At 46.7% G+C, this 27286-nt stretch overlaps 1 long non-coding RNA gene across 1 annotated transcript in view; it reads left to right on the top strand.

Moving 5' to 3' along the window:
- The window catches only part of LOC144161867 (uncharacterized), a 290728-nt gene that overhangs the window by 183100 nt on the left and 80342 nt on the right, over positions 1 to 27286 (top strand). Inside the window, exon 3 of the long non-coding RNA XR_013320510.1 lies at positions 10459 to 10538. This is a non-coding gene — a long non-coding RNA (uncharacterized LOC144161867). The remainder of the gene's footprint in view (positions 1 to 10458; positions 10539 to 27286) is intronic.

Raw genomic sequence — 27286 nt, forward strand, 5'->3', positions numbered from 1 at the left:
TATCCTACAACGAATATCAGGCACAAGCAAGAAGAGTCTTGAGGCAGCAAGGGACAACAATTTACGCATCTTCCTTGGGCTTGCGAAGGGATCTTCGAGCGTCGGAACTATTGAAGAGGCATGTTGTTTTCATTTTTACGTGATTAGAAAACAGAAGATTCTCCGTGTGCACCTGAGATATCGGCTTCACTCAAGAAGTCACTTTTTAAGTCGGGTAACCTCAAGGAGCTCGGGCTCTGGATTCGCCCAAGCAATTGGCAGTATAGCCCTGTTAATTCCAAACCAACCCAAACAAATAATGCCTCCGAATTTCCCTTCCTGAAACATCACTGCCTTACGAATTTAATGTCGCATCCCTGGAATTGGCCACAAGAAGACAATACCCCATACCGAAATACTACATATCGTGCTAGAATACATGAAAATACATTCGGCTAGAACGCACATATTGACGGATGGATCGTCATCGCCGCTGGAATGTACGTGCCACTTACGGGTGAAGTTTTATCATTTCGTCTGGACCGACCGAGATCATCTACAGCGACTGAGCTCTATGCCCTTAAGGAAGCAATTCTTTACGTCCTACGCCACCAGCCGCATCAGTGGAGCATCTTTACAGACTCAAAGTTTTGTCAAGGAGGAGCAGGTCTGCCCCCCCCCCCACCATATCGCAGCCTGCGATGCCTCATACCTTAATCACATCGCTCGCTTTGCTGGACACACTATAAAATGGCAATGGATACCTGACCACTGTGGTATTATTGGATATGAAAACGCCGATGAAGCGGCCCGTATGGGCCTGAACCACAGAAAATACCGTTTAGTGTTCTTTACAAAAACAGAGGCTTCTACCATGCCCCATCGCTTTGCAGTAACTGAAAGAAACCGGCTATGGTGCAACAAGCCGAATAACGAAGTATTTTTTGCACGCGATTGACCGTGAATTGAAATCAAGACTTCCAAGACAGCTCCTTGGTAGGCTGGAAACATTATATCATCGCCTACGACTGAACTCGGCTTACACCAACAGTTACCTTTTTCGCCTCGTACTGACGACCAACCCGCACTGCGATAACTGTTCTTCCTATAGAACCGTTGAACATATTTTATTAGAATGTGTGGCCTACTTGGCACCAAGATCCCGTTTTTTGAAGATATTTAACGCCTAGATCAGGGGCCGGTAACATTGAAGACTATCCTAGAATCATGGACTTGCCTGTCAAAGCAGCTCGGGATCTAAAAAGTTTGTTTTCTTATTTAGAGGAAACTGGTCACATTTCAAAATTCTGAATTGTGTTACACAGTCTACCAAATTGTCCGTCAAGCCCATCAAGCCACGCCAGTGTTTTCTTTTTTTTGTTTTTTTTCCTGCCCAGCTCTCTCTAGGGCCTGTTTTCCCTACATCCCCGACCCCTATCAGAAAAGCATGTAGGCGATTGCAAACGCCCGCAAAACTCTCTGCCACGGAGAAAGAAGTATTTGAGGAGGGGAATCCGCTAGGCTGGGACAGCGCGGGCGGCCGGCGTGTTAAGTGCACTGTCTGGGGACGAAGAAATGCAGCTTGCGGAGCAGCAGAACAGATGGCGCGCCAAGCGCGCTGCCATAGTTTACCTGTGCTTCTACGGACGCGACGCACAATAATGGTAATATTATCGCATACATTTTAAAATTGCCAGATTTGTTGCTGTGTTATAAATAAACAGCAGTGCTGGACATTCCAGGAGCAGTTATTAATGAATACTGCCCTAGTTACAAGCCGTACCGCTCTTGAAACTAACCACTAGAAAGAATCCCGGAGCAGACGTTGTCTGCCGGCGCCCCTTCTCGCCACAAGTGGTTCACTCTTACTGCTCTCGCCTCTCGCGGGGTTCTCAGATTTGCACACTCTTTTCATGTTGCACAGGCAGGGCGGGGAAGTTAGGACAGTCTAAATATGAACCAATGACATAGAGCATAAGAACCATCATTGACTGGAACTCGTCATACCTAGCTTCTCAATCAGGTTTTAACAAGAACTCAAAGCTCCTTCTTCTAACGGCAACGATGCTTGAAAGGCCAAGATTTGTTCCGCCGCAAACCGACTCCAATGAAAGTGTAGTCGCGTGAGGGATTCATCGGCGTCGTCTGCCCATAACGGCAGCCGGCCATGCACTCACTGACCTTGAACCGGCGAGACTTTTCGGAAAGCGCCGCGCGCGTTTTCTCGCGACAGAGGGTGCGTCACTACCGTGCCCGGCGCAGTGAATTTATCGCGCCGCAGAAGCAAGCCCTGTTTTGCCTCTTCAACCATTCTTGCTCCATGCTCTCTGCTTTTTTATAGTAAAAAGCCTTCTCTCTTTCGCTCATGAATCCCAGAGTAGTAGCAAAACGGAAAGTCGGTCTGCATGTTATGAATTTATGGTACTGGAAATTTTCGTGCAAAAAGGCGACAAGCAGCAGGGCCGAAGCACCATGTTTACTTTTTCGTTCTTCGTCCTTGCTCTCCGAGGGATTTTTTCACTTCAATGACCACCTTAGTAGTCAAAAGGTCAGGCATTTTTCATGTCGCAGGGTAATACTGTGATTTGGAAGCTGAAGCAGCAGCTGCCAAAAATCCGGCATAAGGCTGAACTGTCAGTGACGCAAACAAGATGTTTGGGTGGCCTGCGACTTTGGAATATGACAGGGTGGTTACAGCTACCGTGCTATCTGACATTGACGCCAGGTCTTGATGTACCGTCTGCCTAAGCACAGATGCAGTGGCTTGCGACCAACACTTGTAGCGCATGGCGACGAAGGATTTCAGAGCTATTCTGGAGTTGTGACACCTATTTATAACCGTGCGGAGCTCTTCATTGCAGAGATAAAGAGATGGCGGCATGCATGCCGGACGCTGATGGACTGCAGCTGGTACAGTCGTTGACGCGTCACAGCCGCAATAAAATTGTTCCGTGGGTCTGTAGAGGAGAGGCTGAGAAGGAAAACTGGGCTATCTTCTCATAAATTGCTGCAGCTGGTCCACATTCTGCACATTCTTGCCGAAGCGCTGGCACTACCCAAGGAGTTCTTCAGTGCACGAGCTAACAAGGTATATAAGTCTCATGTTGATGTTGCACGTGCCCGTCGAGTTGTTTATTTGCGCCGTTAAAAGGAGCAGCCCAAAAAGCCGAATATCTGGCGTTGGTGCGTCACGAAAAAAGCCCAGTCTGTTAGATGTATTCGTGGTGTAGATGTGTTTGCTGTATTGTAAAGGTAAATCACAACGTTCCCCCCAAAAGTGCTCCCCTTGTGAAAAGCCCTGACTCTTGCATTGCTATTTAGCCTCTACTCAATGTCGTCACGGTGAAGGCTAGCGACGATCAGTCGATGACGGTGACGGCTCGTAACGATTCATATGCAGCCGGTCTGGGGCTATAGTGTTCCCCATTCTTGTTATAGCAGCAGTGTTGCCCACTCCAAGGCTACCCGTACGCTGCTCCAAGATTGCGACCGAAGAGTTAGGAGGTGCGGCCGAGACGCGCCATCCACTACTTGAGAGGGAAAGGTTCACCAGTGAGGCCAACTTTCGAAGCTACCTCTTCCTGAGTCCTTCGAGCGAAGAACCAGCGGATGCTGGATATGATAGTGAGTATCCGTAAAACCAGGACGATATAGTGGCGAATCAGATAATGATGTTGGTATTTAACAGACGAGGGAGAAGCTCAGCAAGTACTTGAAATTCCTCACAGCATAAGTGGTTACCACAAACAAGAGCAGCGTAATAGCGGCGAGATCTCATAGTAAACACTGTGAGAGCCCGTCAGAATAACATGGCGTTATTCTAACGGGCTCCGACCATGTTGCTTTGGAGTCTACTGTGCCCTATTCTCTACACCTCTTTTCTGTGGCTGCTACCATGTTCAACCAAGCAGGTACAACGCTGATGGAATACACTGCGGCCCTTAAAGGAGCCATGAAGAGAAAATACAACTTCGTTTAATTTGAAAGAACTAGGATTCACTACCTCACTCAGCTCCATTACGGCCACACAATATGTTTTTTAACAAAAAAAAAGCAAAAAGTATTTAATAACTTCCAAATTTCGCGCCACAGTGACGTGTTATGAGCAAGAATGACGTCATATGGGCCAGCAATAAAAGATAATTTTCAGTGCGTTAACTGCACGTTAGCATTCAAGTGATGAGGTCAAATTGAACCAGAGGCCCCACAACAGACGTCCAGTCATGTGTCGTCACGACAGGTCAGTTAGGCGGCCGCCAATCACACAAACAAGGTTCTGTGACGTCATGGAAAAGTTGCGGGAAATTGGCTAGGGGGTCGCGACTGCTTCACACGTTTTCTTTAATATCTCCGTTATGTGTTCGAAGACTGCGATGATATTGGTATCATTGTTATCGGGACTAAGGAGTCTTTCTAATAAACCCAACTTCTATTTTGTCTTCATGGCTCCTTTAAATAAGTAAACAAGTTGAACGCAAAGTTTGAAATGCTCTTCTGTCGACAGCAACAGCAAAGTGCGTCGGAATCTACGTTCTTCTTCTCAGATATGCGAAACCTGGGAAAATTGAACTCTTGAGCGCGGTGAACCAAGTAACCAAGGCTGACGATACAATAATAAAGAACGATGGCCACCAGAGAGCTTCGGAGACTCTTTCTAGAATGAAAAGCCACCATGTAGTCAGGGCAACATTTTCTTAATACACCAAATAATTGGGAGGACTATTCCTTATTTGTAGTGTAAGTTCTCATTATTTGGTAAAGCGGAGCTGGCTTTAGAAAAAAATGACCGCGGATCTGCTCCTTTCGCTGCAAATGTCGACGAAAGTCGATAGTCGACTGGTGCCCCTGCCATTCAAGTAAATGCCTCCCTTCCTTTTCCCTCTCACCTCTATTATGTTCCTCTCCCGTTTCCCTCCTCCGAAGGTAAGCATGCTAGAGGTTTGCTAAAGAAATTTTAAACTTACCGCGTTTCACTGCCCCAGGCCGGGTGCCTCGATACCAGCGCTGCCCTACGGCAGAGACAAGCTTGAGCCCAGGCACCCTTCTCCAACGTTTATAAAACCACGTTGATTCCACGTGGTTTCCAAGCGAAACGTGGAACCTATCTAGTGGAACCTTTCGTTATTGTTGCAATTTGGTTTCTTACAATTCTACCAAAAGCTATTGTGGCGCGGACGACAGCAGGCAACGGAGTGATTTTTTTCTGTAGTCGATGTAGTATTTTGTTTGCTATCGCATAAATGAAGCTACCAATAATTTTTAAATAAAAAACACTGCAAATATCACTAATGTATTCATTTTCTACCTCATATTTGCGTAATGCTTTGTTTACGTTCAACAACGTGTACAAGTAAAAACATTCACATGGCACTTAGACCAGTCCGAGGTGACTTTTTGCTAGTTCCCCTTTGATTTAGCCGCTCCAAGTCGCAGCGGCGCGGGGCAAGCAAAACACTCCTCATCCTATCACGTCTTTTTCTTCTCTGCCTCTCCACGGTGCGACTTCAGGCGTGCATTCGCGCCAACGGTATAACGGTCACCGTAGCTGCCAGAGCAAGAGCGGTGCGCTAGAGAAGAGAAGCTGCGCGGCTCGCGCGCGCGATGTAGCAAAGTAGAAATATTGTGTAAGCATTCTGAAGACCACAGAAGAGGAGATGCCCTATCCACACACAACAAACAAGTTAGCCTGAATGGGAGTTTTTTGGCTCGAATACGTCTTTTAAACTCCTCACGGCAGGTGTCCTGCTCCCAGGTGTGGTAGTATGATGGTGAAAAAACTGCCAGTTTACACCGGGGGCCACAAGCCGTTGTAAATAGGCGCATTTACCACGATTGTACTTGTTCACAAAACGCAGTATCTAGCTGCGAATACTGCATTTATCCTAATGGGAGTATTAAAAACTCCCACGCTACCTCCATCTCCTTCTCCTCCGCATTCACCCCTTCCTCCTCTACGCCTGTGTTACAAAATGGCTGCCAGTTGGTGTCGTGTGTCTTGTGCGCTCCAGCCTCCCGGAACATTTATTGTCTTTGTGAACTTGCGGCCGCACGAACGGATGTGAAGTGCTTCCCGACAATCGAAGCTCATTGCGAACATTGTTGAACCAGCCTACACTGACGTGCGGCGCACTGCAACGTCGCCTCCGTGTCACCGACCTTCGAGCCGATGGGATACGCCAGCGAACCGACGCGCGGCCCAAATGCAGTGATCGCTGAGAGTGGCTCGTTAAAAACAACGCGGTTGTGCCTCTGCGAGGCGGTTGAAGGTAAGATTTTCAGGTTTTTTATTGCACCCAACATTTTGGGAGACTTGTTCCCCTTCTAGCATCAAATAAACTCAGCGTTTTTTCGAGTCACTGCACGGGCAATTCGCAGCGACTGCAGGTGAGCGTTGTGAGGGAAACACGACGCCATGCCCGGAACGTCATAGGGGAGGCCGAACGGTGTGAAAGCAATGCGTATTTGCGCGGGTCTCGAGCAGAACACTCACTCATTCACACTCGCGAGCAGAAAGAAAACTGTCCGAACTCTGAACGGCTGTTAGGTGTTTTTGTTAGGCTGTGTCGGTGGCTTACTGGCAGGCGAAGGTGAAGTTGGCCGGTCAAACGTCGCAGGGCGGCCGCTTTTCTTGAGAAGTACGTGTGGGGCCTGCCGCGCCTGCTACGAAGAGCGTGACTGCCCCGTGCCGCCGGCGATCAATTGCTTTCACTGGAAAGGGAGAATGACGGGGCCCCGTGGGAGCTCTCCGTATACGCTAATTGGGAGCTCTCCGTATACGCTAGTTGGGAGCTCTCCGTATACGCTAGTTGCGTGGAACTGTAACCAGCAAACGCCATTCGAGGGAGCATTCTGTAGGGTCGACGGATGCCTGCTTATTTTTTTTTGAAGGGGGGCAGGCGCAGGTGTCACACCATTTTTCCTTAACTTTGGGTAAGGGGAGAGAGGAGCAGTGCGGGTGGTAAAACTGAAGCTCGCTCCCAGAACACTACACACAAGGAAAAGAGGGAAAGGAAACAGTTGGTCGCCCCAAGGTTCGCGCACCCTTTTGAACAGCAGAGCACTTCGTTTTGACGAACTAGTGAGCGCAGGTGTCTCGGACGGAAGTGCAGTTTTGCATCGCTTTAAATCAAGATTCAGACATTACAGAAAGTTGGACACAAGAACGACAAGTTCAGCGTCTTTACAGTGCCGTTTCTTTCTTTTTTTTTTCAGGTCAGATGCCCAATATGGTTCGGTATTTGTTGCCGCAGATTTAAAGCGTTTTGCTGTCCCTCTAATGCATGTGCTGCTTTGGCTTCCTGGGGAACGTGTGAGGAGGTGCGGCAACGTCAGCGTTTGGGAGGCAGGTGCACGCAAACAGCGCACCGACGACATGCTGACCTCATTGTTTGCAAATGACTTAATTTTTTTTCGCTGAGGAGTGTTGTAGTAGATAAAGTTCTTACCAAGATGCCTTGTGGTCTCGATGTATGTGTTGTGTTGATTCAGTGTTTTTATTTTCCTAATAACGTGTTCACACGTATATCGTATTTATGTAATTTTTACACAATAAATTGACTGTCCAGAAAACAAACTTTTCATGTTTCGCCATTCTACGTTTGAAGCGGAAAAAGACTTGAAACGAAAACGCAAAATGAAAATGCGGCCTGTGCGCTCATTAAGAACTCCCAAATACAGTAATGAATTCCTTTGCAGCGCTTATATGAAGCACACAAAAACGAAAAAAAAACCCCTCGAATGCAGGTCAACACTGCTCCCAACGCGCCCCCTGAAACCTCCCAGTTGGAGGAAACAATACACTCTCAATGATACCCCTGGAAATACCATTGTAGTGGCAGTAAACTGAAACTCCCATATGCTACTGAAAAAACTGCGTAAAAAATGGGAGTAAGGGGAAACTCCAATTGGAAGGAGTTTTGGAAACTGCGAACCCTTACTGAGTTATGCAACAAGCCATTTACTCCCATTACGGCTTATTTTTGTTCTGTGTGCAGGGGTGAATCGCAGCAAGCAGTGATTTTGCTTCGTGTTAGTAAAAGGTGATACATTCGTTGGTAAACGAAAAAGTAAATCTGAAGAGTAAAGGCTGAAAGCTGGCCTAGTTGGTGTTGACTTAGAACCACTTTACCAGCGAAAAAACAGACAGGCACCTAGAAAGACGTACACGGGACAATCGCTAGACTTCAATTTGAAGTCTAGCGATTGCGCTACTTCTTTCTAGGTCCCTGTCTATTCTAGAAAAAAGCAGACGGGACAATCGCTAGAGTTCAACTTGAAGTCTAGCAATTGCACCGTCTGCTTCTCTTTAGGTCCCTGCCTGTTTCTTCGCTTGTAAAATGGTTCTGAGTAAATCTGAACAACAACGCTGGTGTCGTGCAATCAGCTGTACAACTACGTGTACCGTGTTTGATATCAACTTTTGCTATGTCGTGTCGTACAACCGTGCTTATCGCCGCAGTTTTCGTTTGTGTTCGGTCGCATTTTTGTAACATAAATAAAGTGTTAAAGTGCGATTTTGGCTGCCGTATTACTGTCCGGGCAGCGTACGTCTGCATGGCTGCGCACCGGTCTCGGCGAGGCGTAGCGGGCGACGAGAAGGGCGCTCGGCCAGCATCAGAGCGGCGAGGAGAAGCGAGGGAATTAAAGCACCCCTTCCTCCCCTCCCAGTGCGTCTCCTCGCCGTGTTGCCATGACAATTATTACGCCTCCAAGCCCAAGATGGCGGCGACGTTGCTATGGAAATTACACCGCGCTTTTGCCCGACCCGGCTGGCCAGGGGAGGATTTGGCGCTGTTCCCACAATTAGCCGGGACGCTGGGTTGAAGGCTAGGATGCCGCCGAGTGCTTAGACATTTAGATTTGGCTGCTGGTATATAAACCTATTGTGCAGCTTCTTTTTCACTTTGGCCGAGTGTCTCAATCGAGGATCAGAGAGATAAGGAAGGAGACAGACAAACAGACCAAAATCCTGTGTCTAGACCTGTGTCTAGACCTGTCTAGACCTAGACAGGTCTAGACCTCTAAACACAGGTCTAGACACAGGTCTAGACCTCTGTCTAGACCTGTGTGCTGCCGGTATGCGATCAGAACTTTTGTAGTCCGTAAGGCACGTTTGGGAAATTTCCGCGGATCTAAAACCTCTTTTAGTTGTATGTCAACGGAAAGCGGCAGTCCAAACGACACTGAAAAGTACACACTTTGTGCATTAAATCGAGCACATTCACATATCAGGGGCTGGAGATCCTCGCACATTTAAGTGGGGGCAGAGTGGCGACGTAGTTCGTTTCATTTTAAAGAGGAAGTTGTGCGTGTATGCGACATTCCACCGCATGCGATGCAGAATAGATTCTACCCGCTTGGAGAGTCCAAGTGGCGATTTGAATCTGCCGCTCGGATCTATAGAAGATATCGGCGCGTAATGAAGTGACACGTCATCCCAGGTTACTGGCTGCATGTTACATGCCACGCTAGATGCAAGAACAGAAGCATATGACCTTGCGGTAGAGCCCAAGGATGCAGGTTTGGTGGCTGCCGTAGTGGCTGCATCCTAGATAGAGGCGAAATGGGAAACCGCCTGTTTGTCAACTGGTCGATTCATGTTGAAGACCCAGGCGGCCAAAAATTATTCCGGAGTCGTCCTCCACTACGGCGCTTCATTGTGCATGTATAGCTTCGGAGCGTTAAATCAATCAATCAATCAATCAATCAATCAATCAATCAATCAATCAATCAATCAATCAATCAATCAATCAATCAATCAATCAATCAATCAATGAAAGAAGGGAAGAAGACGATTGAATGCAAACCAACTCACCTAGCTTATGTTATAATCCCCTTAAGTCACTAGTGAATGTATCGCCAGGAACAACACTTCACTAGTTAAACGAATAAGTGGAAACACAAAAACGGGCACCGAATGTCTCAGGTTTGTTGCCAACCTGAGCGTTTCAGACTTTCGTGGCCGACGAATGCGGAGAACATTAAAAAACATACGTGTACTTTTATCCACTTCTTGATAAATAGTGATTACTTATCCTTGCTGCTCTTATCTACGTGAAACCAGCTACATTTTTAATGCACGCGATGTTTGAGGATGTTGATGACATCAAGCACATATAATGTAGTCATTTTCTTTCACAAATCAGGAAACCAAGGCCCGCTTGTGAAAATACCTTTGCGGTGTTGAGATGTTTTCAATTTTTATTTGTGAATGTGGTTTCTACGTAAACGGGGCCGACAGGGCATCCTGGCCACGTTGTACTGGTTGTACTCCATGAAGGTGTAAGCCGTGGTGCAAGCGCTTATGTTTAGCCCTTATTTGGGAGCAGTTATCTCGCTTATCCAGAAAGTCTATGAAAACTACACAGTCTTAGCAGTTGCGGGAAAGTGCTTCACATGTTTTTTGTTCAGCGGGTTCCTAAAACCCTAATAGTTCTTTTTATTGGAGTAAAATCTTAGGCCGTAATTGTATATTTGCAGGAGAACTGTGAACTACCATGGTACCATTATAGGAGGTACAGGTGATCTTGCTACTGTTTTGGAAATACCTCAATCAAGCCGTAAGTAAATGAACAATATGCATATTTGAAAGCTCTCAGAGTGATTTACAATTATGCTTTCTAGTGTTCATTTTTAATAAATAGGTGCGTCGCGAAAATCTGGAAGCAATTTTGTTGTGTAGTGGTGTTTGTCCATACCAAATTGATTTAAATTATGAATGCACGCAGGAAAGTTAAGCAATATGGAGTGGATCCGGAGCTTGAATCCGCGATACCAAAATTTGGTAAAACGTTGACTCCTGAAATACATTTAAAATGTGTGAGCTCGATCACTCAAATTAGGTATTCGATCAGCGTAATAAAACAGAAGATCGACAGTACGGATATTTATACTTCACTTCGCTACAATGGGAGGGGAAGGGTTATTTTATACAGTTTGAGAGAGGTTGAAATTAAATACAGTGAACTATCTTGAAGAATATGCAAGCCGTAAATTTAGTGGACGGCATAATGCGGGCAACAAATTCATCAATCCCATGAGCTAATAAAACAATTACAGGGTCATATACCAACTACGAAGAAGCCATGATGTCTTGGAGAGTCCATTTGAGCTATTGCTTGTCGGTTATACACATGGCATGATGATAGTGGCAGTTGGCAACATTTGTGGAGGGGAAAACAGGGAGCTCACGAATGAGTTCATTCTTGGGCCAGGGGATAAAATAGGGATTTAAACGTCGTAAACAATCAAAATTCCTTGTCTGCTTCAATGCGTTGAAAAGATTTTGGGCATTATGGGGTTCCTGGTAGGTGCCGTGTTGGACACGCCGCGGTGGCTCAGTGGCTAAGGTGTTTTGCTGCTGAGCACGAGATCACGGGTTCGATTCTCCGCCGCGGCGGCCGCTTTTCTGATGGAGGCGAAAAGCAAAAATGCCCCTGTGTACGAGATTTCGGCGCACGTTAAAGATCCCCAGGTGGTCAAAATTAATCCATAGCCCTCCACTAGAGCGCGCCTCATCGCCTGCGCTGCGTCGGCGCGTTAAAACCCTACAATCAATCAAATCGTGTTGGGAGGAGCGGTAACGCATGATGCAACTACGCGCGAAAGAAATGACGAAAACCTTGGTATAGCCGTGCGAATGGCGCCTCTCGGGTTTCGAGGCAACTTTTTTTCCAGTTCATCTCACTTTTATTCGATTTTAAACTTTCTACCGTAACGTATCTGAGTGAGTCTCTATAGCGCCTCTTGTCATCTGCGGTATTGCTCTTATGGCGATTAGCGCGGTAATCCTGATTGAAATTGATGCACTTGACTAGATCGCTTTCGTGGTCTTCTTTTTGTTAATTTTGGCCGATTATACCCAAACTGCTGTCGTGCTTTGAAGATACACACCAGTCTTAGGCCCTACTTTGACGCTTTTGTTTCGCAATTGTGCCAGGGGGACTGGTAAAGGCGGTAGAATTGTTCACCCTCCCTATAACCAACCTCATAGGCGATATAGGTGCTGACGAAGGGATAATTGTTCTGCCAATGTTTCTCGTGAGCTATCGGTTTAACAGGATCGGCATGGATGCTTCAAGGGTTGGTGTAAGTGGTTCTTTTTGCGTTTTTTGAACTGCTTCCTGGCAGGTGTCATTCACGGCAGTACTATAATTGGTCCAACCCCGGTTGCTCAGATAGTGTAAAGATATACAGTGAAAGCACGTTAGTTCGAGCACTGTTGATTCGAACTTACATTTAATTCGAACTAACGCCCTCGTCTTGGCACCGCCCTGTACATTTCAATTTGTAAAACTACGACCATTCGAAGGGGGTGCTATACCGACTGGTTAATTCGAACGGGGATCCCCTGGTTGCAACCGCTCCCCGAAGAAGATGCCTTCCCAGAGTGATTACAATGTGTTGGAAATTAAAATCAAACCAACTTTACTAGGCATATGAAGCTACGAAACAAAAAAAACAACAGCATAGCGCGCGCTCAACGCTGCTGCGATAGCTTATTTCGCTTCCTCAGCGGGCGCCACGCCGCCGGCCCAGTGCTCGGGCGCATGCCGTTTCTGATTTTAAGTGCAATGCACTTCTTAAGCGACCCTGAACCTGCGTCGACCGGCGATGTCCGCATAACATACCCACGTGGGGGATTGGCCAGTTAAGTGCGAATGCACTTCTTAAGCGACCCTGAACCTACGTCCACCGGCGATGTCCGCATAGCATACCCACGTGGGGGATTGGCCAGGAATCTCCTCGTCTTCCTTGGCAACGGGGGGAGATGGGCGCGCGCTGCCTGGCCGCTGACATGGCACATACCCACGTGGGGGATTGGCCAGGAATCGGGCGTGAGAAGGGCTAATGCACCCGCTTAAAGGAGTACTGACACGAAATTTCAAAGCTGAGATCCGCTCTAGCAATCAAGTACAACGACAACACAAATAGGTGTCTGTGAATAAATGCGTCTTTCTTTCTTTGTAGTGGTGTGTGTGTGTGTGTGTGTGTGTGTGTGTGTGTGTGTGTGTGTGTGTGTGTGTGTGTGTGTGTGATCTCTCTTTCGCGAACAATACCGAACCGCGCAAATTCAACTCCTGCATTCGCACTTTCACATTCTTCCCCTCGGGGAAATGCGGGGAATTTTTTTCTTTGTGACGCGGTCGCTGGTCTAGGCCCAAGAAACGTGTTGTAGCGCCTAATTCGCGATACCAAGTCTAGAGGTGGCATTTTGTGTTCTGCCTGCGCATTGTGGTGCGATGTCCATTCATTCCAGCACCCGCCCGCCAATACGAACACCGCTTAGTTCGAACAGTTTCATTGTCCCTTTCGAGATCCAATTAACGAGCTTTTACTGCACCCGCATATTTGCTTCTTTTCTGCTTGGGGCCTCTATAGGCAGTTCGGGAGAGTCACGAATTAACAGATCACGAACACCGACCTTACAAAACCCGCAATAAAGACTCGAGTGCCATAGAGCCACAACAAAAATTTGTAGAAAACGACGAAGACATCATTATCTCTCGATCCCGACCAACCTACACGTTTGAGATAAAAAAAAAATTACAAACGTCTCTACGAGCCAAATGTGGGAACAAGGTGGAACGGCAAATTTTTCCTGATATTGAAGGTGAAATAATAAAACACCTACATAAACCACAAAGACGTAGCTCCTGTTGACAACCTAGAGAATTGCTGCAGACATTGTAGCAGTCTCATCAAACGACGGAATACGCCTAAAACAAACCGACAATCCGAAGTAAGAATACATAAACGAACTTACACCCTTATGCCTTCACAAGAAATAAGTAGTAGATGGCATGTATGAAACTTCACAGAACCCGCAGCGCAACAAATCACGCATCCAGAAAGCAGTAAACAATAAAAAAGTCAGGGACATCATGAGTGGACACAAAATATGAACTGTCATTCGCAGAATTGGTTATACTAAAAAAAACGTATATTCGAGTGGTCACATTTTACACAAGAACTGACAGTAATGGCTGTCAAAGGTGTCCTACGGTTACGTTTGACTATAGAAATCTTTCGGTCATTCAAGAAGGATGTGAGAACAACTACATCTACTTCAATAACAGAATTCTTGTTCTAATATCGGAGTCATTGGCAACATGGAGGAATAGGTTTTGATGAAGATAGCTCTCCCTCGTTATAACGAAGTCTGCGGGACGGCGAAAAATGTTGTTATACGCAGTATTTTGATATACGCGACCCCTCGAGAAAACTAAAGTACTTGAGCTTTATTGGCGCCACAACTGCGAGGAATCAAAGCACAATGTATTCATAGAAGCAAAACCTTATTCAGACGCAAAAAAGGCGTGCGTTCTGGCGATTTCGTGTTCTTGCCGGGAGCGAGCAACCCGCGCTTCAATTTTACCAAGCAGTGACTGGACTGACGTCCAAACGACTCGCAGGCTTCAGAGCGAATGAGGCGGCGAAGGCAGTGGCCACTTCTACAGAGGGAGGGATCGGAGGCGTCACAGAACGCTACGAGAGTTTCGCGCTGTAAAGCGCCGGAGATTCCACGGCTCCAATCTGAGGTCGTGTTTGTAGAGCTCAAAAATTAATTATCCGCTCATTGTGGGTAAGCAGCGTAATAATGAAAATGACCGGTTTTGCACTAGGAGGAATGCATCATTGCTCGGCAATTTTTTCCCGAACTGTGCAGCTATGAAGTTCGCAAAAGAATAGTTTTTGCGCGCCCCGCTCTCGACACTTTTAATTCTACGCTTCGAGTGTCAGTGTTCGCGCACGGTCGCGCCCACGCAATTGACCAATGTCGAGGAACAAAACTCAATCACCCTATCACGCATTTGGGCGCTTTTTCATAAGTCAGATGGCGTAAATCGAGCATCTACTGCTCGAGGAAATCGCCGGGGAAACATCAGCTTGTTAACCCGCCATATTGACCGCCTGACTCGCCGCTTGGTTGTCGCTTATCGGCGAAGCCTCCGCTCACCACTTCGCTCTAAGCGGGTCAAGCTCTTCGTGAACTTCGAGTAATGCGGCCTAAAATGCGTGCGTTTGGGTTGGGACCACACGAAATTTCGAATGAAGCGATATTTCGAGTAAAGGAATTTCGTTATAGCGAGGTTTTACTGTAGATACCAAAATGTATAAATAGGCGCTATCAAGCAGATTTGTTCAAGGGCAGTTTTGTCGACATTGCCGGGGTGAGGAGTATCCCAATGTATAATATAAATGGGCCTTTGATATTGTTTCAAATGAAACAATCGCATGTAATGCAGGTCTAAAACTGAAGGTGTCACACGTTAACTGATGAACCTGTGTCCTTCTAAACAAGTTTCGTGCGAGAACTTTAACGAAGAGTATAATAGATTGGTCAAGACATAAAGCTTGAAATTTGATCCGAGGGGATGTCAGAATAAATTCAGTGTTTTCGCGGATATTCCGGGATCAGTACTCATATTCACGGATTGGCCCGGAGTCCAAATGAAATTAAGGCAATCACAGCCAGAAGATTTGTCGTCTGTCGTTAGCTAAGGTGGTCAAATATTTTGGTGCATTTTATGTGCATACAGTTGCTCATTTGCCATCCGCCAGCCGCAAGTGTGAGATGCCATCCGCCAGGGGGAATAAGCTGTGGTACAAATTGTGGCACAGTGGCAAAGTAGCAATTCTGCGGCGAAGGGAAAGACTTGACAGACCGGATTCATTTTACACTCCACCAACCACCTTACATCGCTCCCGCCGCACGCATTTCTCTCCGCACAGGCAATCCACTTCAAGTCTTCCGACCCCGATCTGGCACCTCAACATTTTCTGCATCATTTCTCTGCCGCGCCGCCAAAGAATGGAATGACCTTCCCCACGATGTTGTTTCAATCACCTGTCCATCAAGTTGTATTGAAAGTGTGTCTGTGCATCTGCAATCTTAACCTGTGGCTTTTGTATCTATGTCGTACAACCCACCACTTATGTAAACCACCCTGTGGGTTCTTTAGGAAATAAAGTGAAGTGAGGTGAAGTAAGTGGATCTCTCTTAGGTAAGCTTGTGTCATCTCAGAGGCTATTTTATTACAACAGTGCGTATCAAAACAAACGCGCTCACGAGCTCAGTCTCACTGCCCTAGTGGCGGCAGCGTCACCTGCGGAATGCTGCTGACTTGTTTCGCTAATAGCTTTAGTTGCTGGGCGCACATTCATTTCAATCTCTTTCTCTCCCACTCTCTCTACTTTCTTCTCTTTCTTGTATGGCTCTCTGAGCCCAAAACATGCACGTAAATATTGCTGCCTTATCTGGAACCACCATCATCTCAGATACCTGAGAAGCTACACTAGAAAGGTCCAACCACACTCGGAAGCTCTTTGGTACACAAGCAGCCCTCCCTCACCAGAGAAGGATCCGGCCATCCTGGTATACTACTTGGCAGCCACCTCCCATGACTGACGAATAAATCTTTCGGGCCTCAGTCTTCAGCGGCTGTAGGGTACACGACCACGGTGGTGGTCAGGCAAGCATCTCGGTCCGGACAAGCCGACTTTGGAACTTGAGGGTGCCAACGTTTAAGGCACGATCCTTGTCAAGCGGGGGAAGCTTAGCAGTACTATTGAAGGAGCTCTCGAACATTAGGTGGGATATCATTGTGTTAAGCGAAGGACAGGAGAACGCTATATGAAGCTAACTAGAGCCACTTGATCAGGTTTAGGAGTATCATCATCATAATCATCATCAGCCTATCTACGCCCACTGCAGGGCAAAGGCCTCTCCCATTATTCTCCAATTACCTCGGTCCTGTGCCAACTGTGACCAGTTTATCCCGGCAAACTTCTTAATCTCATCTGCCCATCTAACTTTCTGCCGCCCCCTGCAACGCTTGCCTTCTCTAGGGATCCACTCTGTTACCCTTAATGACCAGCGGTTATCTTGGCTTCGCATTACATGCCCTGCCCACGTCCATTTCTTCTTCTTAATCTCTACTAATATGTCCTTAACACGTGTTTGTTCCCTGACCCACTCCGCTCTCTTCTTGACCCTTAATGTAACACCTATCATTTTACGCTCCATTGCCCGCTGAGTCGCTCTCAATTTAGGTTGAACCCTCTTTGTGAGCCTCCAAGTTTCTGCCCCGTAGGTGAGTACCGGTAAGATGCAGCGGTCATACACTTTCTTCTTCAGCGACAATGGTAGGCTGCTATTCATTATCTGAGAATGCCTGCCATATGCACCCCACCCCATTCTGATCCTTCTAATTATCTCTGCCTCATGGTTGGGATCTGGGGTCACAACTTGGCCTAAGTAGATATATTCGCTTACCACTTCCACTGCCTCGCCACCTATCTCAAACTGCTGTGCTGTCCCGAGGTTATTGATCATTACTTTAGTTTTCTGCATATTAATTTTCAGGCCCACGGTTCTACTCTGTTCGTCCAGTGCGGGAAGCATGCTTTGCAATTCGTCCCCCAGTTACTTAGCAAGGCCATGTCATCAGCAAATCTGAGGTTGCTGAGGTATTCCCCATTAACCCTTACTACCACCTGTTCCCAATCCAACGTTCTGAATACTTCTGTAAACATGCTGTGAATAACATTGGAGAGATTGTGTCCCCTTGTCTGACACCCTTCCTTATAGGTATTTTACTGCTCTCCTTATGGAGGATGATGGTGGCTGTGGGCCCATTGTAGATATCCTCTAGTATTCTTACATAATGCTCATCTACCCCCTGGTTCCGTAATGCCTGAATGACTGCTAGGGTTTCGACCGAGTCAAATGCTTTCTCATAATCTATGAAGGCTATATATAGGGGTTCAGTATATTCAGTGCACTTTTCTATCACCTGATTGATCGTGTGAATATGGTCCATTGTTGAATAATCTTTACGGAATCCTGCTTGTTCTTTAGATTGACTGAAATCTAAGGTTGCAGAAATTCTGTTAGCAATTATCTCGGTAAGTACCTTGTAGACGACTGACAGTAAGCTGATCGGCCTGTAATTTTTCAAGTGCTTCATGTCGCCTTTCTTATGGATTAGGATGATGTTCGCGTTCTTCGAAGATTCCGGTACTATTGCGGTCATTAGGCATTGCGTGTACAGGTCTGCCAGTTTTTCAAGTACACTTTCTCCGCCGTCCTTGAAGAGGTCTGCTGTTATCTGATCCTCACCAGGTGCTTTGCCCCCTTTAATTTCAAGAGTGCCTATACTCCTAAAGGGGGTTTAGGAGTATAGGCACTCTTTTCTCTTAATGTTTGATGCCACCGAAAGCGACCAAAGGGATCCGTGTCACGTGGCATTTTGTTACCCCGGAAGACCCATGGGCGCTGACATTTTTGGGCCCCTGGCTTGTCGCGCGCGTGCGTTCTTCGATAAATCGTAATTTTCTGGGCACAGGGCGGCTGTATGAGACGTTGAGAGTGATTTTTTTTTTGGCCACAAACAAAGTAGCGATGCCATGCTGCTCTGTACTAAGCTGTTTCAATCAGCCGGAAGGTGGAAAGCGCCTGCTTTGCTTCCCGCTGAGAAAGAACGACCGTGGCCAAGCGTAACGTACAGCAACTAGAAAAGCGTAGCTTATTTATTAGCTCTAGCATAACACAGAGTCACTAAATAAGCTATGCTGGTGTAACCGAGCCTGACCCTGTCCCACCAGCGCGTTGTCTCGAAATCCTCAAATAGTACACACAGCTGTCATGGTTGCCTGGCAGCGCCCGGACCGATTCCGCCCGTCAAGGTCTGCCGCAAATGGGTGCATAAAGCAGGTCACCCTTGCGATATGCAACAACATTGCCGCCGGTGTGCATCAGTGTCGTTATTCTTACACGTAGCTGCTTTAGTGGCTCTAGACATAACTAGCAAGTATATTCTGTGCTATAGAAAACTTTAGGAGAAGCCAGAACACATAGTGGAATTCATAATCCCCAGAGAAATAACAGGAAACCGGGAGATATGTTTCAGCATTGAACAAAGAGTTGCAGCCGTTATGATCAGGCTAAACACAGGATACAGGTTAAAGATAGAAAAGGTTTATACGCCAACTAGCTACGACAATGAAGGTGTAGACATTTTATACCAGGGCAAGAAATTAGTCATGGAGAGAACAACACAGTTGCCTATTGTGATGGGAGACTAACGCAAAGGCAGACAATAAGTAAGAGGGAGAACCGTCAAGGGAATCTTCGGAATCGACAATCGCAACAGTCCACGACGTGAACGAGTTGGATTTGCAGAGAAAATTAACCTGTGGTTGATGAGCACATTCTTCTGCAAACAGCCGAGCAGGAAGTGGACATTGAAAAGTCTGTGAACCAGTGGGATTTGAAGATAAAATTCACCTGTGGTTGATGAGCACATTCTTCTGCAAACAACCGAGCAGGAAGTGGACATTGAAAAGTCCCAATGGTAAAACAAAGACAAAATGGACTTCATTTTGGGTGGCAACCCGGGTATTGTGCAGGACGTAGAAGTGCTAGGCAAGATTCAAGGCAGCGATCATAGGACGGTTAAATGCAGGGTTACGCTGAATTTCAAAAGAGAAAAATTACGCCCACCTTGCTTGCTCGGGGCAAGAAACCAGATGCCAAGTGCTTTGCAGTGGTCTTTGCGGACTTTCCCAGCGGTTCCAAATGACGTAACGGATTCTCAAGCTATAATTCAACACTGCGTACCATGAGGCGAGCCGTGTCGGACGTCTCCGTATTAACTTTTACCAAAAGAATTTCGTTAAAACTCACATCTCGGAGTACACGAACATTGTTTTATTTTCACCTGATAGGTTGGGATATGCAGCTGCCACAAAGTAAAAACAAATACATAAGACCTCGCAAAGTCATTAACACGTATGTCCTTTATTGTAAACTGTTCAAATTCAGGAACTGATCATGAAAGTTGTCAGAAAAAAAGCAATTGAGAGTTGCCACTGTAGAGTGATAAACAGCAGTTATTGAACAAACTAAGTGACCATAAAATGCAGCATTTTCAGAAAAACAAACGGAAACACCCAGATTCCAGTATTGTGATGAGACATAATGGAGGTACAAAAAACTGACACAGAAAACGTTCATGAGTATGACAGTATGTCCATAGCATTTCTGCGCAACATAACACACAAATAAACTGCAAAAAAAGAACCAACAATCTTTCTGGTAAATTACACCATGAGATTACATTGCCAGTGACATGAACTACCGAAAAAGGAGAAACTAGTTTGTAATTTGGAAAGCAAAGTGTTTATTGCTCTAAAGAAGACATACTTATGATTCAAGACATGCAATTCATAAAACATACTATCAAATGGCAAACAAAAGGCACTGACAAAAAGACACTGATGTAGCACCGTTCGGAATCCTACCAGCAAAGACATTAAACGTTGGTCACGCAAATACTGCGCGACACAATGGTACGAGCAGTACCAGTTAGGAATAAGCTTGCACGCGTGCAACTTACGTGGGAAATTTGACTACCGGAGCCGCATTCACGCTGTTTGCACAATCGTAAGACACGCATGAACCAACCATAGTTGTTTTGATCGCGTTACATGGCGCACACGCGAATCAACAACACTTTTCCGCGGACGCACAGGACGCGCCCTGCAACAACTACGAATCTTCAGCCCTAGCAAGATGGCGTCGCGGCGGCGTCACTTTGCGGGCGCCCCCTCCACTCCTGCAATTTTTTCAACCCGGAGAAGTGCGCAATAGGGGTAACGGAAATTTCTTTTTTGGGTGACGTAATATCGGCGCAAGGAATACGCCCGAGCCCTGCATCTGTTTCTTCGGTACTACGAATACCGCCCCCAACCGATAAGCACACCGTACAAAGAATGCTAGGAGTTGTTAACTACTTTGCGAAGTTTATACCAGCGTTGGCCGAAAAAACAAAACTTCTCCTGGAGCTAATAAAAAAGGACAACGTCTTTGAGTGGACTGCCAACCACGCGAAAGAATAGCATCTCGTCTGTGGCGCGCTGAGTGAGCAGTCCGTTCTAGCTATCTTCGACCCCAATCGAGACACGAAGACAAGCTCAGATGCGTCGCAAGACGGCATCGGCTCGGCCCTACTGCAACGGCACGGGGACGGGTGGAAACCAGTTGCTTATGCGTCACAGGTACTGACGAGTGTTCAGAAACGATATTCCCAGATCGAAAAGGAAGCCATGGCAGTGGTATATGGATGCGAGAAATTCCACCATTTCGTGTACGGCCGCAAAGTGTTGCTTGAAACGGACCACCGCCCACTGATAGGAATATCTCAGAAAGCGATTGGGGACATGCCGCCAAGGTTGCAACGCTTCTTTCTTCGTCTACTCAAATACGATTTCACCCTGCAGTTTGTGCCCGGAAAGTCCTTGCTATTGGCTGATATGCTGTCACGGGCGCCCGTTGGCCAGCCCCGAAAGGACGACGCTGAGCAGGACGTCGAAGTTCATGCTGTAAGTAGCATTTCAGCACTTGTAAGCGAGGCAACATGGCGCAAACTGATTCAAGGAACAAGCGAGGACGGCTACTTGAAAAATGTCACCGAATGTCTTCACACCCACAAACCCGTTACAGGCCAGCTAAAACCGTTTGCAGCGGAGCTGTCGACAGTTAACGGCGTGGTTTTGAAGGGATGCAAGGTTGTTATCCCAGCCAGTATGCGCGCCGAAGTTTTGCGCAGAATTCACGATGGCCATTTGGGAATAAATAAATGCAAGGCACGGGCCCGCCGTTTAGTTTTTTGGCCAGGCCTCGGGACAGACATTGATAACCTCGTCAGGAAATGCGCAGTGTGTCAGACGCATGTGTATAAACAACAAAGTGAGCCACGTTTGATTCGTCCCGTGCCCGAACATGCCTGGTATAGAGTCGGGGTGGATATTTTCGACCACGGTGGCAAAGCGTACCTATGCGCGTATGACGCGTTTTCCAATTTCCCAGAGGTGGAATTGCTCCGTGACACATGCACAGCAACAGTCATTGAGAAGCTTAGCGCTATGTTTGCCAGATACGGGATACCAGTGGAGGTATGCACTGATAACGGACCACAGTTCGCCAGTCGGGAATTTACACTCTTCTCAAAGAGATATGATTTCACCCATACCACCTCTAGCCCCCGGTTTCCTCGTTCCAATGGCCTTGCAGAAAAGGGCGTGCAGGTAGTTAAGAGGATCCTAAAGAAAACTACTGAAGGCAGCGATGACTTCTGGCTGGGATTGCTCAGTTACAGATCCAGTCCTTTGGAAGATGGCAATTCGCCCGGCGAGCTACTCCAAGGCCGACGGCTCCGGACCCCTCTGCCCGACTTCAGTGAACAGCCTCGCATTACTGTGCGAAAACATCAACAACAAGAACAGCCCAGACGTTCCCTGGTACCCTTGGGAGAGGGCGAAGTAGTTAGAATTCGTGATGGCACGTGGGCAAGGAAAGCAAAAGTGATCCGTGCTGTGCAGCCTCGGTCGTACCGTGTCGTCACCGAGGACGGAAAAGTTCTTCGCCGAAACCGGCAACATCTGCTCAAGACGACAGAACCTTTCGTTCCTGACACGTCCGATGACGACGACTCCGACGACGAAGCGGGCGACGACCGGATACCAACACAGCCGCACTACAACACAGCAGGTTCAACAGTGGGGGTGCCGCTACCAGTGAGCGCACCGGTGAGAAGATCAACGCGCCCGCGAAGACCCCCTCAACGCCTGACTTATGATGAACACTTCAATCAGTGCTCTTGAAAGCGATCAAGTGTGTTCTTGTGCATGTACGTTATTACTTTGTTTATTCGGAGGTCTGACATGAGATTTTCTATTGGTGCTCTTGAAAGTAATCAAGTGTGTTGTTGTGCATGGTCGTTATTGCTTTGTTTATTGAGGGGAAGATGCATCGTGTGTGATAGCCGCGGCAAGCGCGTCAGCCCACCCGCGCGTGTGGCATGTTCTTGTCATCGCATCGCGGCGGCGCATGCTCGCTGTGTGCATTCGCCTTTCATGTGCACTCCGCCCTTTCCCAATGTATGCTATAAAACTGTCCGCCGAATAAACCGAAGGGTTCTTCTCGTCAAGGCTTGGTTCACTATCAGCCGCGCAAACACGAAACAGACAGGCTAAATGAGAATAAAGAACTGCAATCACAGAATGAGCAGAAGCTGTGCAGAAGCAGCATGTACCGAAGAAACCAGAAAAGTGACTAAGAAAACGAAGGACATAATTGCGAAACGTAAGGACAGGAAATTGTGAAATACGGCAGGTCAAGAAGAGTCAGCCGATCTGCCAATTCTCATTCACAGAAGTAAAAAAACGACATGCGTCGATATAATCTGGAAGTGATCGAGGAAAGGCTGCAAATAAGAGGAAGCTTAAAAAGTAAGTGTAATTCAGTGTTGTACACGTTCCTCTAAAATCGGAACGAAAGCTCGTTCCTCGTTCCTTCCCAATTTCGAAACGAGTTCCCGTTACAAGTTCCATTATTGCGAAAGGAACGCGTTTCAGTTCCACTTCGAACATTGGAACGTGTCGTTACAATAACGTTACATTTACGTTTTTAAATGAAAACATATTTTTCTGGGATAATCTTGGGGCGAAAGTAAGTGTTAAATTTAAAACTCACTTCTAACTACGTATATTCTACGCATATTAACACCGCCTGCAGCAGATTATCTGGAGATAAAAATAATTCAATGAAACTCTCCTAGGCGAATTTTTTCAGGGAGCATCAGACAGACTCCAGACGGGCCTAAGACATTTCGGTGCAGTATGTTTCGGTGCGCAAATTTCGGTGTACGGATATATGGGTGTACAGGCGTTTCGGTGCACGGACATTTCGATGTACGCACATTTCGGTGCGCAAACTTTTCGGCGACCAAATTATCGGGTGCTTGCCTGTTTGCGACAGCCGTTATATCTTTATTTCGCTTAACGGGGGTTATGGGCGACAATCTGGAGCAGTGAATTTATTTTTTGATTGATGCCATGTTTGACCCTTGCCAGGTATTTTTAGAAATTCTACATTTATATTTTTTTGCCTAATACCTTGTCCTTAGGACACCTGTTATGCAGGCCATTGAATTCTTTAGCACACGTTTTGTTTTTTCATTTACGACAGGTTGTTAATCTTTTTCGCTCTCTTTTTGCGGCATGGAAATCAGCTAAGACAATTAATCGGCGTTTCTGATGGTCTAACGCCTTCTTTATGTATTTTTTGAAATTACATATACTCGAATTGCATAAATTACATGCACACTCTCAACATTCAAAACATAACAAACATTAGGTAGTCCCCAGAATGCAGGAAACCTTATGAAGAGTATTACGTAGGCTGGGCTGCCTTGTTAAATTGAATTTACGAACACTGCTCTAGGATACTGTCGTGGAGGAAGAACGGGCCTTTTTGAAAACAGCCGCAGCTTCTATATCTCCGAAATGCTCATTTAACCAGTACGGGTTGTGCACACAAATACCACCCATTCGGTTCGGGAAGCCTAACTTTCGTTATATGTTTACATTCCTACATTCACCTCATTTTAATTCTTTGTCCTAGCAGCCTCCACCCCCCCCCCCCCCCGGCCTGTACGCTTGAATCTCCTCCAGATTACCTTTTCAGTCATATTATTTTCGGTTTCCCTTAAAAATTTTACAGGCCGAGCGGAGTTCACTGTCTCCGAAGCGTCACCGCAGTGACACCGGTTAAAGCTTTACATTCATCATGACCTCACAAAACGTCTATAATGATCAACAATAATCCACCCAAAAAGAAGCTGAGGACACAATGGCCACTATCATCTTTGCGGTCTTACCGAAGGCGCCCCGACTCCAGGGATCGCTCTTTCTTCACCTTCAGTCGCCCCATTGGGAATTAACTCTTCAAGTCGCGCATATCATGGACACTCCAGTAATACGTCGCTCTCTTCCATTGTAAGGAGAAAAAAAATTGAATAGGCTGGTGTTCACTCGTCGAATGCCGCGTAAACTCAACCAGCATGAAAGCAAGCATAATCTGCGGCTGGCTATGTTCTATTCTTCTGCCTTTGACCTTCGAGGAAGCACGTACCGCTGAAGGGCGGGCAAATTGGTCAGCTTATGGGAAGAGCAACACAGTAGTGACTTGTAAATTTCAAAAACAGCCAAATCCTAGTGATCTAACGTTTGCACAAGGAACGCCGTTCCTGCCGTTCCTTCAAAAACATAACGAGTTACTGGTGCAGTTCCACCGAGCCTAAATGGAACGGTGGCGTTCCTCCAAAAAGGAACTAGTTCCAGGAACGCCGTTCCTTGTAATGCCGTTCCGTACAATACTGGTTTAATCTAGCCATCGGCAAATACAGAATGTACGGACTGATAGAAATGCAGGGTAACATTACGCACAACATGGAGAAGATGACAAAAGTGGCAGAATAATTTTACACCAGGCTTTACGGTGGCGACGTTACAGTAAGGGAAACTGCTTAGCGTACAAGTAGAGCTTGCGATGTCCTCTCGTAACTAAAGAGGAAGTAGAAAGGGCTCTCAAATTAATGGAAGCAGGAAAAGCTGCAGGTGACGGCGACATAACCGGGGTTCTTTAAAAAGCAGGAAAAGGTATTGTGCTGGGAGAGCTTGCGGAATTTTTTCAGAATTCTTGAACGGGTCTTGGAAGATGATTTTTCGATACATGGGTGTTCACACTTTCAGATAAACCAGTTTTGTTATTATTATCTTCTTTAAAAAATTGGGCCCATCTCCCCGCGAGGGGGACTCGAGTAAATGCGTCGCATAGGGGTGGGGGTATTGCGTTAACGTTTAGTGTTTGGGGAGTTGGTGGTAGTGAATGCGTTGTATCAGCAGCTTCTTGACGTAGTTTGAATGAGTCAATGATATAAGGCGCGTTCATAGCCTCCCACTCTGTATCGGCTTTGTGGCGCAGTGGGTAGATCACCATGTACATTGCGTTCCGCCCGCAGGGTCGAGGGATCGAAACCAGGCGCCGGATAGTATTTTTTTTTATATAGTGTAGGGGGACGGGTGCGGACTACGACTACGGACGTCAACGCGGGTGACATCGTGAGTTACTGAAATGCTCTGCATTTAATATGGCTAATGCGATGAGTATTAGCAGAGGTATCGCAAATCAAAACAGCGCATGCTCATTCGCGTGGCGTTTCCTCCTTGTTTCGCCTTTCTCCTCGCCCCGCGAGAGCACTCCGCTCAGACATTGTCATGATGCCTCACTGCTCGGTGACGTCTGTAGCAAAATCCGATTACCCGCCGCGGTGGCTCAGTGGCTAAGCAATTGTGCTGCTGAGCACGAAGTCGCGGGTTCGATTCCCGGCCGCGGCTTCCGCTTTGCTGATGGAGGCGAAAAGGAAAACACCCGCGTGTACAAGATTTCGGCGCACGTTAAGGATCCCCAGGTTGTCAAAAGTAATCCGGAGCCCTCCACTACACCACGCCTTATCGCTTGCGTTGCGGCGGTGCGTTAAGCCCTACAATCAATCAATCAATCAACCAATCAATGAATCAATCCATCAACAAAATCCGGTTCCTTGCGCCGAATAGTGCAGCAGACCGCGTCGCAATAATTGCTTTGGGGCGTGGCGGTCTCACTTGGTGTGTTTTGTTTGCGGAGAGTTTGATTTATCAGTAAAAATCACCGTATTGCAGGCATCAATAAAGTCATACCTGACGTAACCTTCTGCTTATGAATCCCGCACTGATCCCACGGTTCGAAAATTTGACGGACGGAATGGGGCGGCAGTTTGACGCTTTTACACCACGCCGAAAGATTGCGCAAAAGAGAATAGCGACTTTTACCTGACCGTTTGTTATGGTCCGCTCCTTTCTGATAGCAAGCGGGAGCGCCATCGCGCATGCGTGGCGCGCTTGGCAGCGAACGCCATTGGCTGCGGTTGCGCTGAGCCTGCCGCCGATAGCTAAGCGTACCGTTGAAAACGGCTAGCTAAAACTCTCTAATGACAGTGTCAGAGTCTCAGCGTGAACGTAGTGACGACCTGTGTTGGTACGTCTATTGTCAGTGGAAAATATGTGAACGAAGTACTAAGGAATTGATTGCCTCAAAATATTCAGAGGGACCACGTACACTCGTGAACAAACGAAACGCGGGAACAAAAATATGAATCAGACCACACAAATAGCATGATTTTATTTTATATAAGTCAAAATGACGACTGGCCTAATTACAAAACGAAGTTGGGAAATAGAGATTTCCAAATATACAGGCGAGCCCGCTTTAACGAACACAACGGGAAACCGAAATCACTTCGTTATATCCGCTTTTTCGCTATATCTGGACAGAAAATCTATGTATACCAATGGTAACGGGAAACGAATATTTGTTCGCTATAGCCGCTATATCGTTAAAACCGGGTTCGCTATAAGTTGG

Source organism: Haemaphysalis longicornis, unplaced genomic scaffold, assembly GCF_048455015.1.
Source record: "Haemaphysalis longicornis isolate Haplotype H1 unplaced genomic scaffold, Haemaphysalis longicornis Haplotype H1 scaffold_12, whole genome shotgun sequence".
Taxonomy (NCBI): domain Eukaryota; kingdom Metazoa; phylum Arthropoda; class Arachnida; order Ixodida; family Ixodidae; genus Haemaphysalis; species Haemaphysalis longicornis.